The 17,230-nt window shown below is 41.7% G+C and overlaps 1 protein-coding gene across 3 annotated transcripts in view; it reads left to right on the forward strand.

Annotated features, from left to right (window-relative positions):
• Positions 1–2,227: 2,227 nt before the first annotated feature.
• Positions 2,228–17,230, forward strand: part of cdon (cell adhesion associated, oncogene regulated) — a 33,838-nt gene continuing 18,835 nt past the window's right edge. For all 3 annotated transcript variants that reach the window (XM_036537336.1, XM_036537337.1, XM_036537338.1), the window contains exon 1: positions 2,228–2,653. The gene's annotated coding sequence lies outside the window, so the exon portion shown is untranslated. The remainder of the gene's footprint in view (positions 2,654–17,230) is intronic.

A 17,230-nucleotide genomic window follows, 5' to 3' on the forward strand; every position in this document is an offset into this window, starting at 1 on the left:
GTGAGTTCAGAAGAAAGCTACCCCTGGATTACACAGGGCTGGAAGAGGGGTCACTCCACAGCAGCTCTGCAATCACTACGGAAACCTGGAATTCACACATCTTCTGTTTTTGCAACTCTTTCAAGGTTTGTTTTGGCTGAGTCAGTGTTGTATAAACTATAAAAGATACCATTGACAAATAAGCACATTTCACTAAGAAAGTCCATTTTGAATCAACTACTTTTTTTCTAAGCTTTTGACCCAATAAGGAAACATCACAAGAACAGCTGCTCCGCACAGACCTCTCTACTATAGTACTCTATGACCAAACTTTAATACACCTGCTTTAATAAACCAGCATATTATGTCTGCTGTATAATATACCTGGAATGTAACACATACAATGGGGTGCTGAATATGTAACAAGGTTAGAGGTTCAGGTCCTGGGTAAAGAACGGCTTTTTTTACCCTAAAAATGGAATCTAGTTTGCCTCAGTTAACATCCAGCTATACTAGATAAAATATAAGATACATAATGACAAACTGGATAAAGCCATCAGAGTCATTAGGGCCTGGAAGTCAATAGTAATCGTCAAAAGACTTTTGATAACAAGGCGTTGTCCATTTTGAGGTTCCTGTTCGGATTGCCAAGAACGATATTAGGAAAACCATACTGGGATGTGCTGAACAGATAATGCCACATTGACATGGAATTTAATTGTGACTCAACTGATGCAAGCTCCCCCCACCTTCGTCCAACCCCCAGAGGGCAACTTTAGGGGAAAGAATGAAACTTATGGTTATCAGTTTTTTTTCCAGGAGAGTCCTCCTTTGACAGAAATTCTCATTAAAATGAAAATTAATTAATGGAGAGATGCCACAATGTGAAACCCCCATGTCAAGCTCCCATTCTTCTTGAGTGCTTCTGTCATACTGGTCTATGTAGAATGTTTTTTTCCCACCACCTACCGTGGGCTGTACCGACCCTTAATAAAACTGAATAAACTTCACATTTCCACATTGACAGTTACCAAGGAAGCGGGACAAACAAACAAATCTCTTTACATGAGGTGTGAATACCAACAACTCCCGCAACACCCAGCCTGAGCACCCTCCTCCCTCTCCCTCTGAGTAAGTTATCCACTTTACTGGCCGTTGGGTTTGACTGCTGAAGGACCACTGCAGCGTCCTCGTAATTGCCGGAGGGAATTCGATCACACCTTGCAGACGTAGCGGCCGTCCAATGGTAAACAGCACCTGTGGAGTGACTCACATCAGGCCCCCATGTCATCTGCGCTGGAGCCAATGATTATAGGCGGAGAGATAATTACAGTGTTTACACAACCCCACACCCTGAACAAGATGACTGTTTCACACTACCTGGTGCCCGTCCTATCATTTCCTCCCAACACAGGAGTCCCACTCAGTATTATGGAAACAGCTGAAGCCAGCCAACATCATTTTATTCTCAAGCCAAAACTAGCCATGACAGTTAACTGCTTAAACACCTCCCTCCACAGTTTCATTTCAGTTTAATGCAGCCCGAAAAACCTCAAGGACAAATTTGTTTTCCCAACAAACTATTATGGAGGGGAGATAGGAACAGCGATCACTTTTGGTAGAGAAATATTTATTGCACACATTTAACTTGGTCAAGGTTGTCTTTGTTCCTCTGGAGATACTATCCAGTAATATGTCAAATGAATAAAATCAAACAAAAAAAAAATCTACTTCTTTATAATTATATTATAAATATAACTCTTAAAAACGTACCCTATTACCCAGTTAACCCTATTTATGCTCACAGACACAGTACATCCCTTTTTCCTGGTATCAGACGAGATAGTTGTATAGGTTAAAGACGAGTGCGACTGCAACGGCACTCAAGACAATTGGCATACACATGTAAGTAACTTTCATGACAGGTCGACAGTGCAAACGTTTGGCACATATGAACGTATATTTTGTCCTGTCAAATTACACTTCCAACTAGTCAAGCGATTTAATTTGTCTAGTTAATACGATTTCATGCCCATATCTGACTGAAGTCAACGCTGATGTTTCGTATACTACTGCAATACCCTGAGAAGTGTGGTATGCGGACTTTGCCCGTTTTTCGGGCGTTGTTGGTAAGGTTTGTCACACACCGGCATCAAGGCTACCCCTTCCTCCTCCCCTCTCTCCCCCTTTTACGCTCCCAACGTATTGGGCTGTGGGGCAGGAACATTCCTGCTTTGACGATCGGGCTTCGAGCTGCTGCCATGATTTGCTGAGCAATTCGATACTTGCTTCAAGGATGTGTGTGTGTGTGTGTGTGTGTATGTGTGCGTGTGTGTTTGAGACAGTTGTAGTGAGTGAGTAAGCGAGCGAGAGAGGGAGAAAGTTGGAGAGGGAGTACTGTCTCTCTTGTTCGCACTCAGTCGGAATATCAGATTTACTTGCGTCCGTATGAGCTCGCACTTCTGCTACAGCGTTCCCAACCTACTTCATAGTTTAGACCTGCGGACCGACGGGCAGAAAATAGTTTGACGTTTCTTTGTTCTTTTTAATCAATTTTCACCGTACTTTAACGCCCGTGTCTAATGGAGGGCCCTGTACGGATTTGCAGCTATAAGAATGCGTTTTCCATCTAGTTCATCCGGCTGGCCGAAGCTCGTACCCTCCTGTGAGAGAGGTAAGGACGGGAAGGGGGGAGATAAATGTACGGACTGCGCCGAGAAAGTCACGAGAGAGCAACGTTGATTTGGAATTTCGGGGAGGTGGTGTTTGTGTTTTTGAATCAGGAATTGCAATTACCTGGTGAAGAGCAGTATGTCTAGGCATTCACATTTGCAATGAGCATTTTGTACATTACATTTGTGATGAATTTCAGTGAAAACGGTGTCTATAGAAACTGAACACTGCGCACGCGGTTCATACGCTGCGTTTTAGTGGAAGAGGGGTCGCACGAGCCCGCAGCGAAACCAACTTTTCTATACTTAGAAATTTCAAATATTTATCATTTAAACAGCTGACACTCTCTTATTGAGTTTCAGAACGAAGTGGATGCTTGCTTTTTGTTTTTTTTTCACTGAAAATGACATGCGTCAGCTAATAACCCTTTTGATCTCATGTTGGCAGTTGACTTGACATGCTGTATTTAATGTCAGTTTAATATGTAGTAAACATGCATACATTTACTCTGTTATGAGACTAATAATATGGAATTGATGAAAGGATACACATGTACACCACTGGCCTAAAACCGTTAGCGTTTTTTCTCACTTTAATTCAAAACAGACACGAAATCAAACAAAACAAAAAAACAAACAACATAAAATCTAAAACTAAAAACTAAAATAATAAAAAAAGGTTTTCATGTCGCTGTCGCACACGTGCATGCGTGAATGAATTGCATAATTGTATCATTTACGTCATGTCTTTTGATGTGACACAGAATATTCAAAGAATTTAAATTTATTTTATGGCTGTAAGAGCATCTCTTAGGGGAAAAAACGCGGCAGCTCGTAATGCCACTAGAAGCTTATACTTTGATCAGAAGTAGGGCTGCTCTAATAGGTGCGCTTTTGTGTTACTACGCTTAAATTGAAGCAGTAGTTTGTTGTTGTGACAACCCCAACTGTTTATTTTAATAATGAAGTGAAATACAAAGAATACAGACTACTTCGAAGGAAAATTAAATGACCTGTAGGCTAAGTGGAAACTGTCGAAGAGTTACGTATTTTTTGTTCTTTTAAATCAGAGAAGTTCTCTTGTCCGCGCACAGGCCTTCTGGTGTGACTATCAAAACAAGAGGAGAATAGAATCGGAAATATTGGAATATTTAGGTCATATCTTATGAATTTGTAGTTTGGAGATCTGTGGAATCACAGTCAAGGACTATGCAAACATATTACATATAATCTATAAAACAATGAACAAATAAACATAAACAGGGATTTTGCCAAGGGGATGAATAAAGAATGTACCTATCTATCTATGGCACTCCAGTAATCCAGTTTCACTCATTTGGTTTTCATTTTATTGGATAACCGGATAAATCAAATCCAACTACTTACAATGTCTTACAGCCTTGGAAGCGGGCGTATTGTTAGTGTAACCTCTTTTAAATCCTATTATTCATTCTGCCATCAAGTTAAAACATTGAAGTGACTTTAATTGTTAAGTGCACTAATTTATTGAATCAAACTATTTTGATTTTCCAATGCATTTGGCTTCATCTCACGCACTTATCAATACAGCAAGGCACACCCTCTGAAAAATGAAGGGATATTGTTGTCAGTATTATGTTGTTGTCAGTACACAAATCCAGTGTACTGAATTTGTACAAGAGAGTATAATAATAATAATAATAATAAGTTTGTTGTCGTCTGAGCAGCTGTTACTATAATCAGAATTTCAGCCTTTCAATATATATTTCACACACATCAATGGTAGTTACTAGCTGTTATTGTTTTTCCTTTAGAAAAGGTTGAAAAGATGTACACAGCACGTGAGAAGCTTTTGTCTGTCCCAGTGTGTCCCAACAGACACTGCAGACTTAACACTCAAAAAACCACTGTGTGGACAACCCTCGCATACTTATACTAATCCTGTTTTGTTCTCTGATCTTTAAGCATGTTGCTCAGGTACCACCACCATCATTTAATGGGCTTAAAACATATAACTTAAACTTCACGAATCATGAATATATTAAGCTTATGACAGGGTGTGCCTGTTTCTAGTTACTTTGCTATTAAGTTGTCTCAATTTAGTAACTTTTTTCAAGTTTTGAAAACTAGGCTCGCTGTTGAAGATGAAAAGCTTCCTCTGAACCAAAAGGCTGGAAGTCTAGCACATATTTAGCACATATTTATACCACATAAACCTGTATGTGGAGAAAAAGCACTTTTTTGCCATCTGTCTTGTCATGGTCTTACCTGTAAATTAATAAAGGTATTTATACATTTCTTTGTTTGTTGTTAAAGTGTATTGTGTAATTCGGGATTGTGCAATTTGTTAATTACAAAGTTTATTTAGCCATTTAAAAATACAGTTTTCTCCCAGAAAATCTTTTTTTTTAATGTAAAGATATAAAGAGACTGGGAAGGGCCTGTTGAGTAAACATTTAATGTGCTCTTATTTTTGAACCAGCCAGAAATAAGCCACATAACCACACATAAAACGGCCTGAACACTGTCATCTGTTGCCTTCTCTTGGAAGCCTCCTCTGAAATGTCTGATACAGTGATGATTTTAAAGTAAACAGTCAAATGAATGGCCAGCCATGAAGGGTTTCCTAAAACCAAGGCGGTTTTCATAAACAATAATTTTATTGATTCTGTATTTTATGGCAGTAGATTTACACATGTCCATCCAGCCAGCTATGTACAGATTGTCTAGGGTAAATACAGCGTGATGTTAAAGACAGACTGGTTTTTGTTTGTATTTATGTCTATACACATTTCTAAAGTAGCTGGCAGTGATATGTCTCAGATATTCTAAAAATGTAGACCATGTTGCAATAGTTTTGAACTAGGTTCCCGTGATTTTGCAGTGTATATGTGGGGTATTGCTATGGGCTAAAGCCAAATTTTGACTTTTGATTACTGAATATATGGTGTCAGTATGTGGATTCTGTAAAGTTAGCTGCTTTGGAAGTTGGGTTTCACCTTCTTGCATTCAGGAAAGAGTCAAGGCAATTAAGCCAATCATGAGAATATTCTTAATGACAAGGGTGATTTTGTTTTTTTTTCCCCTCATTCTGTTTTTAGTGCTTCAGTTTCCCAGAAATGAGGTCTGTTGTGCTTATTCTAGTCCACCACTAAAAAGGCATATATTTTAACATCTTTGTGTGCGTGCGTGCGTGCGTGCGTGCGTGCGTGTTTGAGTGTCTGCATGCATAAAGACTAGGATTGGCCATCATCTGTTTGACTTTACTCCTTGACTGAAGCTGTTGATCTAGACTGCTCACATACATTTGACCGACATTTCATTAAATGTTAAAGCAGTTTGAGGTAAAAAATCAAGTTTGAACAGCCTTACACAGTCATGGTACAATTACAAGACATGGCTGGAGTTTATTTTTTTCCCCTAGAGCAGTCTGTTTCAGTCAGTCAATTTCTATTTTTTATTTTGCCGAGACGCTTTTAGGTGATCTAGCCCCCATCTCAGTAGTGCTTCAAAGCGACTATTGTTACATAGGGGTTGCTTTCCGAATACGGAAGACTTAAGTTATAAAGAACAAAGTCCTGAATACATTACACCAAATGCATGACATCAAGCCAGTGGGACACAGATGAATGCCTCAAAATAAAACACTTTCAAGTTCAAGCAGTTACTCGAGCGTCGTTTAGTCAGTGCGGGACAAGAGTACATTCCCGATTAGTTTCAAACTGCTTGACGTTTGCCTTCCAGACTTAACCAGCTTAAGCCAGGATCAGAGAAGACTTGCCTTCATTCACGTTGTTGTCAGGATTTCGAAATTCGCCATCAATTGAGATGTTCAGGGAAAAGTAACTGACTTGAATCAGTGAATACATGCAGAAATCTATTTCTGATAACGAAAATGATTCGACTGACTAGAGAGATATTTGAAGGAAGGTTTCACAATATCTCATTTAATTGAATATCAAGTAATGATTGCTCCAGGATAAAGTTTCTTCTTTTCTGAAAGTGGGGGACTCTTTCTCAGAGGCTCTACATTTGATATTTGTCCCTGAATTAATCGTTAACGTGCCAGCACTTATACAGGCTGCACCATTAAGTGTGCTATACTAATGTTTGGCCGATTAGGCCAGCCAGGCTAATTGTAAACACATGTGGCCGTTGGGAGAAGTATGTAAAGCGGAGCAATTTGATGTGAGCACATGTAATGATGTAGGCCTATGTGCACACAATAGGCTATTGCTTATTCTGACACAGGGTTATTAGGCCTGTACTTGTGACCTACACTCAATTATGATTTTTTTTGCAGAGGAATTGCTATCCAAGCCTTAGTCTGCAAACATTTTGCCTGGATTTTTTTTGTGAAATAAAATTCGCAATCCGCAAATAAAAAATGCACATGATATAACTGGAAGAACCCTACAATTAAAATAAAAATTGATGAGAGTTCCAGTTTACAAGTTTAATATGTGCGCAGTAGTCTGTTAATATGCGTCAATGCATGCATGTGTAAGTGCTGTCAGAAAAGTAATTTGTGTTGTTGAATATGAGAGTGAGAGTGTGGGCTTGCCGCCGGTATATTTTGGGACTCCTCCTTGGCCGGGATCCTCTGCTACGCAGATGTGAGGCAGCTAACCTCATCCCTGGCCGGGACGGGATGAAAGTGAATATAACAGTTTAATTACAATGTGGTTTGGTAGTTTATTTGGGTTTGGCCCGTGACCTTCGGGATTATTGCTTTGAAAGGGTCAGCTGTTGGCCACAGCACACCATTTTAACATATTGAAGAATTAAAGAAAAGGCAAAAGAAGACAGCTCAGAATACGCAAAATCTCTTCTACCCCTCGTTTTGCGCATGTGCTCACGTGCCGTGGGGGTAAAGAAAACAGCTGTTCACTTCAGCTGCCTTTTAAGCATCCAGATGCAGGAATTTGTATTGTGATTGGGTTGTGCTTATCTAGTTGGCCCTTCATAAGAAGTTAGTAGCTATTCTTTTACTAGCACATACTCACTGTGAAGGTTAGCAGTATTGTCAAGAACATGTTTACATTGCACTTATGGTAATCCTCAACCCTGATGCAGCTCCTCCGTTGTAAAATATTACACTGCAGTAGTAATGTTTGCCAACGAGACGCCAAGAGGCCCCACTTGCTTCTCATGCTCCTTGTAAATTTTTATTGGAATTCTATTTGCAGCATGAGAGTAAGGTGATGGCAAAATCACCCCCCCTCCCTCCCCCAGCTCCCCTCAATGGGGATTTAGTGAAAACCTTTCATTTGGCTGCCTTACCTCCCTGCCAAAAACATCACCACTATTAAGAGTATGATTAATTGCTTTTTAATGATGCTGGGGAAAAATCTTCAGTTAGAAAAGGTGATGTGTGCAAGGGAAGTTTAGCTGACCTTTGACAAATGTCTGAAATCTTTGACTGATGGTTCTACCTTCAGAGCAATGAGGCTATTCAACTATAGCTATTGGTATAGCACTTTGGTTTCAGAGTTATTGGTCATGTCCTTGTTCTTCCCTTGTGTGGACAGATTTCCAAAGTTCAGAGGCATTCTCAGTGCCCCTGGGATGGCAGCTGAAGAATCCTTGAGGTTCGGGTAATGTGGTAGTGGTAACCGTCAATACACACCGCCCTCACACAGGATGTGAATGGGAAAAGACAAGCAAGTTCAGTGTTGGCAACTGCTCCAATAATAAGGGGAAAATGAGGCGCGTGGCTTTCTTCTCCTTATGAGACCAAAGGCAATCGTCTTGAGAATGTTTCCTCCCCATCCTACAGCATGCTAGTGGAATAGATGATGCCTTTGGTTTACAGTCATGCACTTTGATACTCGTAGCCACTTGCCCACACAGTATTTTTTTTCTGAACGTGGTTCTTTAAGATGCATGCAGGTTCCTCACACCCCTTTCAGACAGGATAGCCCTGTCTCAGCCTGGGCAATGAGACTAAGGCTACTTAAAAATGATCAACTTGTATCACCTGCGTTGAAGTAGAGATGCACCTTTGTAAGTCACTGGAAACTGAATTGATCAATGTAAGGAAATGCCAGACCCACTCAGATAGCCTATCAGAGAGGGAATGAAAGGTAGTGTATAGAACACTGTGCTTGAGTGGTAAGTTTGTCACCAAATGTGTAGCTGTTAAATGTGCATTGACACTGTCAGGTGATATTACAAGAAAGCATTTCTCTGGAATATTTAAAAAAAAAAAAATACTGGAAGACTAGTCCACCTACAGTCATACTCCCCAAGTGTGTTGACATTTTGCCTGTGCCAGCTGAAGCATTTGACAGGGTTTGGCCTCTCCTCTCAGGATGAACAGATTGGAAGATAAGGAGCACCAGAATGTCCTTCCTTTTCTTTTAGCAACAGCTCTGAGGTGCTGACTGGGTCCATGCAACTAAATGTACTAGGTTTGCGCAAAGTAGGACTTTTTGTTTCTTTTTTGTTTCCATACGATCTGCAGCTCTTAGTTGACGTAGGGCTTTGCCGTCCTTAAAATTTGATATTAAAAATATTCTTGTTGGTGTTTTTTGACATGGATTGAAAATATTTCCTTTTACATTCATACCGATTTGTGATTTGAATGAAAGTGGCATTAGGCATAATAGCATTAGGAAGCAGTCTGAACAGCACAAAGCAGAGACTCAAGGCAAGTCAATTTTATTTCATTTTCTTTTCATTTTATATCAAAGCCATTTACAAATAGCACAGACTCCTTTCAATGTCTATAGGTTCAGGTGATTGACCTGTAATTACAACATAGTGCCCTTGAGAAGCATATTCATATAAACTAGTGTATTTCTTTTACATGAAGATGGAAGTAATGGATTTTGACAAATTGTCAAATGTGTAGCATATATAATCATTTTAAATATTTGTCTTTGTGCTAATTCTTACACCGGCTATAGCATACAGTTTCTTGATATTAATTTATTTTCTCTATTTAATCTTCTCTCATGTTCCATGTTTCCAAGACATAGGTACAGTTCAAGTCTTTCTGACTCTGACATCTGAACCATTTTTATGTTCACTATTGAGAAACAACAGACATGAAATCAAAATAACACTTTAATATTTTGTATGTAAACGTAGGTAGGCATTTACTGATATATTGCTTTGTCCTTAACTTTAACAAATTTAGGTAAATGGCACATATTTTGGATTCTTATGCAATACTCTCCATTAATTTTAGAGGCTGTTGTGACAGGGTGTAAGAGTGGAAAAAAGAAACACTTGCTTAAGTTATTTACTCAAAGTTAAGGACAACATGTACCATAACAATAATACACCCTACAGTCAAACATTGGGAGTAAGAGTAAAAGATACAGATCTGCAGTTGGCATAAAGAAAAAAAATCTTCAAAGCAGGCATGCTCCATCCGTGTCCTAAAAAGCCACAGTCCAAAACGCTACAAACAGGGAAGAAAAAATGACTTGGATTAGTTCAGCTAAGGCAGTATTGTGTATACATGTTAAGGTGGAAAAAAACCTGCTTTTAAAAGTTACCTTGTACCTTTTATTTTCAACATTTCACAAACAGGTGTAGGTCTGTCATTATGCTGCTTAGACATGTGTTGTTTATGATATTATTGCAATGGAAAACAAAAACTGAGCTGACAGACAGAGTATTATGCCCACACTCACTGCATGTTCTATGTCAAATATGTCAGCAATAAGCTGCAGCAAGAACGTATAGCACGTCTGAACAGAAGTCAACGTTTGGTTTGGAATTATTTCTTAACCTTGAGCACCCAGCATTGGATAATGCCTTTCAAAAGATTAAGAAATGAAATGGAAACCACCGGGGCAAAATTGTTAAAACAAACAAACAGTTTAGAAGCAGTGGAAACAGATGTTTCACTCTGTGCCACTGAATGCGGGAGGTGTGGCTAAACTCCTGCTCCAGATAGAGATTCAAACATCAGGGGAGGCTTGTGTCTTTTTGCGAATAAAAAGCACTCTTGTTCCTTATTTCTGAAAGGTGTACTTTCCAGCCATTTTTGTGTAGTCATATGCAGTTAAACTATCTGGAATATTTATACTTTGTTTCTTTTAATCTGCTGTTCATTGAAAAAAAAAAATCAGTTTAAGCCATAGCACTATGACACTGAAAATGCTTAAACTGAAAAAGTATTGTACACTGTATTGAAATATATTTGCTGAAAATAAACAGGAAACCAAAATGGCTTTTGTTATTTTTGGCTTTTGTGACTATGTTTTTAAAGTGCTTAAAACACTTTAGTTGGGAACTTTGAGAAAAATAGAACAAAAATACCTCAGGAAGTTGTGGCGGGGTTTTATTTATTACATTTGTTTCCCACTTTTTCCCTTATTCTCACTGACTGTCCTCATTTGACCACAGCATTAACTAGACAGCAAAGTCTCAGTTTGAGGGAAGATTTGGTCTCATCAATGAATATGTGCAGCTCCCATGAAAAGTGTAGTTCTGGAATGTTTCTGAATTGGGGGAGAGGGGGGGCTTTGTGTTATCCTGTTTATGAGATGAATTTCTGTTTCATGTTTGAGGAAGAGACTGAGTCTGCTTATTACTACAGTGCAGACCTTAAAGTAATCATATCAGTTCTTCAAAGCAGTGAGTAACTGCAGATTTATATTCCTAGGGATTTATCAATAAGTCACATCTGACCTTGGCCTCTCAGAACCCATATGAATCAGCAAGCCTATCTTCAGTTAAAAAACTGTCTGTGGCTCTTGTCTGGCTGGCAGTTCGGTAGATGGGTGGTTTTCCTTAAAGTGGATTTCTGGTTCATTTGCTGAAGTGTATATGTGATTTTTTTTTTTTTTGCAAGCGAGCTGGGTTTTGTCTTCAGCATTGACACCAAGCAAATACAGTGGTACAGGAAATGGTTCACTCAAGGCAGATATGGCATTGCAGAAGAAGGTACTATGCATCTGACTGTTCAAAATTTTCTTTGGTCTGTTTGTTATTCAAAGTAACATTTGAATTAACTGAAGAAAATGGATTGTTGTGACTGTTTAGTGAGTATGGCTCTGAACCTGACACTAATGATTGTTCCGTTGTATTTTATATATGTTTGAAAATTTCAGGTTACCATCCTGAAAAGTGGATGGTAGCTTCCACTGAACAATGAACTTCGAAAAGGAAACACACTGCAGCTTGTTAAGCCAGTCTGAGACCACCTTGCACATCTTCAGGTTTTTTGTGCCTACTGTGCCACAAAACAAGTTTTCACACCTGTGTGAAAAGGACATGGTGGCAAACCCTGATCTGCCCTCCAATCATACAAGGTGATAGTGGATGGAGTGGTTGGAAGTACTATGAGTACATGAGCCACAGAGGCCTCCATGCAAGGAGTCCTCACACAGGAAAAGTCTGGAAAAAGAAATTTATTTCAAGTCCTTGAAGAGTATGTAAAATGTAGGTTATGTCCATGAAAGTCTGGAAAAAAGTCTGGAATTTTAATATTTGAAAAGCGGGGGAACACCAAGTGCAGACAGATGCATCCCCTGAGAAAGCAAAGTGACCTGTCATGCAGAAAGCACTGTGAAGTGACTTGTGAAGAGACTGAGGGAGATGCGAAATGAATCATTTCCTCATTTGCAGAAAGCCATTTATTGCCATCCCATTGACCTGTGTATGCGAAAGCAGGGAGAGTAGCTCTGATTGATGCACGGAAGGTTAGGTTTACAAGAAACCCGAGTCTGCCCAAGTTCAAGGATGTCCACTCAGTGCACTTTTGACCTGTTGTGAAAAGGAGCTGGAAAGAAGTGAAGTCCCCTTGTAGAGTAGAGATGGCAGTGCTTAGCCCAGTAACAGATATGGACATAGTGACCGTGCAGCCGGTGGCCAAGCCCTTTTCTGATGAGTTATTATTATATTATTATTCCAGTAATTTGTATTGAATAGCAATGGCATAAGTGCTGTAGACTGCAATGTGTCCACTCATATCTGCAATGTTACTGTAAGTACAGAACCCACAGAGAAAGCTGGAGTGTGTTTGTATAATTATTTTAAGGGCCTGGAATTAGTCATTTAGGCCTGAACTATCTCCCACTGTTAGACCAGTTTGTTTTGTGAATTGTTCAGTGCTCCACAACAAGTGCCTGTGGTATGTAGCAGTTACCAGGCCTGCCAAATAAACATTTAGACAAGCATAAGATGAATGCACTTGTTCAAGGCCTCTGTTTTCCCAAGTATATTTATGTGCATGTGTTTGTATGCACACACACGTGGCAGTGAATTTGTGCTTTCTCTGTGGAGAAGTCCAGCTGCTTGTGTTTTATTTTTGTCCACTTATTCACAGAAAATGTGACGTGAGCTATAAGGGTAAAATATCATCTGTGTAGCTTCTGATACTTTTTAAAAATGACATTTTGCTCTAATGTTACTGCACTCTTCACATTACCTGGCCTCTTTTTATGCTAATATGACATAGGACGAAAACCAACCTTTGGCAACAGTGAGTCTGGGTTAGGCATATTTTATGTGTGTGTGTGTGTGTGTGTGTGATGTGTCTGTTCACTCTCCTGTTTGTGACTCTGTAGCCCTGTGGTTGTTTGCCAGAAATCCAGTGGGGAGAGATCTATTTCTAATGTCATAACCGCTCTCCAGAGCTCACACTGTCCATAATTGTACAGTTTGAATTGAACCGTTTTTATCAGCTGATGTACAATGATATGCTGTTTTGGTTCTAGAACCTCAATGCATAGCAACTGCTACCAAGGAAGGTGTGTGTGTGTGGTATGTCAGTGTGCCATGGTAGGGAAAAGCACAAGGCATATTTTGAAAGTGATCCAATTTAGGAATCTGCTCTGTCTGCCTTTATGCTTGAATGTTGGTGAGAGTTCATGTGTGCGTGCTTCTTGCAATATCTGTTTTGAAGCTGTTGTCATTTTAATTTTTTTCTTTCTAAATGTTTAACAGGCATTATTAATATATATGTTTTAGCTGGGGCCTGAGCCAGAAAGCTATCTGTAGGAGAATGAGCAGCAACTGTTGTCTGTGGGTCTGGCGAGGTTGCCGTGGTGATGTGGGGAGTGATGGAATCCAGGAGGCCTGGGCAGAGGGGGTTTGTGTGGAGTGGGGAGGGAGAGCAGGCTTGAGGAGAGTAATGGTGGAGTGGAATCCCAGTGCTGGAGCCAGCTGTTGATCAATGTGGCCCATGGACTCACTTCTCACTGATGTGCAGGAATAATGATGGATCTGCAAATTTGTGGAGGCTTGTATGCTGGGGGATTCCTGAACGGCTTTTGGTCAGATGCTGAAATAAGTCGGCTTTCAGTGGTGGCTTGTTCTGCTGTTTTTCAATGGCTTCTTTGGTTCAAGCTGCGGAATGCAACTTGTCAAACCTCCTCCTGCCTGTCTGTCCATAATCCTGCCTGTGCTACAGAGGATCCAGTCTTGCACAGGCAATGCATCAGATGCAGATGGTGTATGTTGTATATCGATATACCAACACTCTCTGGGCAATCTGGTCTTCCTCTGGAATTTCCATTTATATCAGAATGGTCTGATGCTTACCACAGGTTTTTTTACGGTTCACTATGGTTGCGAAATCAGCCATAAGTGTGGAGAGAAAGCATCACAGTGAAACTGGGGCTGGTAACTTTGGCAGCAGGCTTTAAGCAAGAGGTGGTCTTGCGCACTGGTGACAACCAGGGAACCACATTCATACTCTGAAGGCAGTGTCCAAGACTCCATTGAATATCTCTCCTGTAGTTAATCCTGCTGTTCAGATCCTTGGGAAATGCACACACCCCCCGTACCTCCCCTCCCCCCCTGCAACATTCCCAAGAAAACAAGACATTATAAAAAAAAAAAAAAATTCCAATTAAGATGGTTCTTATTTACTTTACTGCCACCCCCCTCCTCCCTCCCACCCTCTCATGGTCTCAGTGCTGAGTATTGGGCCAATAAGGCCTCGGGCTGGAGTTGTCTCCCAGGTCGCAGCCCTGGCACTTGGGAGGTTGGTCGGGGGGGGGGGGGGGGGGCAGCCCCCCTCCTTAGTAAACAGTGCTTTGTAGGATGTGACTGTCTGATCCATGGGTCCTCTACCCCATTTCAAAACTTGCCATTGTCTTTGAGCTTCACTATATTCCTCACTGAAGGTCTTCTCCTCCAGCAGTCACCCTCACACAAACTACGCAATGCAATTTCAGTCAAAAGGCCCGTGTTCACAGAACTGTTGTTAGCCGGAAGCAGAAACCCCCAAAGGCGTTATATTGACCTTGAAGTTCTTTGATCGATGTAGTCTGCTCTCATTTAGGAAGGTTCATTCCCTTCTAAGTTCCCGTTATTGGAGAAAAGATTTCTCTTTTTTCCCAACTCCTGTCTCATAGCATGTTCCAAATTGGGCCTCTCCCTTAAATGCCTCTCTGTTTAATCAGAGAGAACCATCTCCGTCCAAAGACTGTGTTTCCACTCATTAGTCTGTGCTCCATGGCTCAAGGCTGCACTTAAAGCTGCACTCACTCAGACTTGTATTGGCTCATAAACAGCCCATCCGTGCCCCTCTCTGTGTGGGATCTCTCAGTGGTTTTGACAGGTCACACATCAGTGCTGCGAGCTGTATCGTTCGGGAGCCTGGTGGATTGCAAATGGCGACATGGCAAAGTTCGCACAGTATCATCTTGACTCTGTCTGGCAGAAGCAGGGGAAGTGAGCTGAAACTGGCGAGTGTTTACCTCCACGCGATTCGCTCCTTTTTCCCCCCTTCTTCCCTCGACAGAGACTCTCTGGAATGTCTCTGTGCCGCAGATCATCTGTCAGTGGGATCCGGGGGCGAGTGCAGACAGGTCGGGGTACAGCATGTGGATCCGGGCTGGCCCAGGAGTGGCCCTCGGTGCACTCTACTCTCTCTCTCTCTCTCTCTCTTACTCGCTTTCTCATTCTCTCTCCTTTCTTATCTTTCACCCTCACTTCCTCTGCTCTGTTCTCTTTTGGTCTTTCTATCTGTGTTCCTTCATGCATTGGCTTTCCCCCCCGTTCTTTCATTCTGGCTGCAGTCACTTCTTGGTAAAGATTCTCCTGGGACATGTTATAGATAGAACACCATCTTTAGTTGCACCACTTGTTGAAATTTCGGATTTTGTTCCCCAGGGCTAGGGCTGGGCGTGGAGTCTGCTGTTCATTCCTCACCTTGAACGAATGTGTCAGGTCCTTTGTGATACATCTCTACTAGCTGTGCGCTGTTTTACTCTTCACCCTCTCTGGTTTTTTGATGTATTGTTACATTGTCATTATCTGTGCTTGGTTATGACAGGGATCTGAGAGAGTTAGAGTGTGTGGTGGGTTGCCCTTGAAGCAGAGCTCCATAAACAGGTCTTGAGTGGGGCAGGTGTTCACCCCGCTCACCCCATCCAAGCCAGGGGCTTTTGCCATTTGTTTTCCCCCATGTCATAGCTGCTGAGCCCTCTTGCACTTTAGCTAAATTGATGACACTGGCAGCATTCGCAGTAACTCAGCAGTTGAGTCTTGTGTTGCACTTTGGATTGGCATTCAGCGAAGAGCAATATGCCCCCCACCCCCTCATCCCCCCGCTGTCATCACACACCTCAGTAACCAGGGACCTGGTTTTGTGGGAAACGGCATGCTTGGACGGGACAGTGGGAACGGCGGAGCAGGGGGACAGTGCATCCGTCTGTCTGAAATCCCAGCCCTGGGGCAGCCGGTCGGCTTCACAATGAGAGCGCAGAGAGCGGGAGTGAGAAACCGGCTCCCCTCTCGTTCCCACAGCGAGCGCACGGGAGTTTCTCCACCGTCGCCCCCGCCCCCCAACTTTGCAAACTTTCAACTTGTCAAGTGGAAAAAAACAAAGTTAATTTTCCTCTTTGCTTGTTACAGCTCCTAGTTTTTTTTTTTCAATGTTTATTAACCTCTTTTTCTGTTATTTGTGCATTTGCCTCAGAATGCAGGCTCTGTGTGTTGCTCAGCATGCGGTTTAGTTTCAGGCCGGCTGCAGGCCCATGTGTAAATCTCTGCCTCTTTGTTGAGAATGCCCACTCATCACAATGTGAGTGCAAAAGCGGAGAGTAACTGGAGAGCGCAAAGGGAGAATGGGTCTCTTCTCTGCGGACTGTCTGGGACAGGGGCCGCTTTTTCCAGGCAGCGAAGTCTGGTCGCCCCCGGGGCGGGTGGAGAGGGGACAGGCTGGCTGCGGCTTGATGAGGCTTGATGTGTGCTGACACGTCACTGCTTTATTCTCTCAGCCGCCTTGTGGAAAAGGGCTGCAGGCCGCTCTGTACCTCAGTGGCCATAGGCTGGGGATTGGGCATCACACAAGCAAGCCTCAGATGATATTTTTATAGGCTTCAGCCAGCCTCGCCAACTAGTGATCGAGGTAAATGTAGCTGCAGTGAAAGCCACATTCGTATTTTTTCCTTTGGTCTGTACCTGTCTGGGTCTTTTCACCTGAATACTCATATCTCCTTTATCTCTCTGTCTATAGAAGGGTGGGTGCATTATACTAACAAACATTTGGATCTGAGCCAGACCTCGCCTGTATTCCCTCAACTGGCTGTGGACCAACTATTTGCCACCCCGTATTACTTCCCAGTGCACCGTTTGCTAGAGAGATTCTTGATACCCAAAGGGACTTCCCTGTACTGAGCGTGTTA

Source organism: Megalops cyprinoides, chromosome 9 (assembly GCF_013368585.1).
Source record: "Megalops cyprinoides isolate fMegCyp1 chromosome 9, fMegCyp1.pri, whole genome shotgun sequence".
Lineage (NCBI taxonomy): Eukaryota > Metazoa > Chordata > Actinopteri > Elopiformes > Megalopidae > Megalops > Megalops cyprinoides.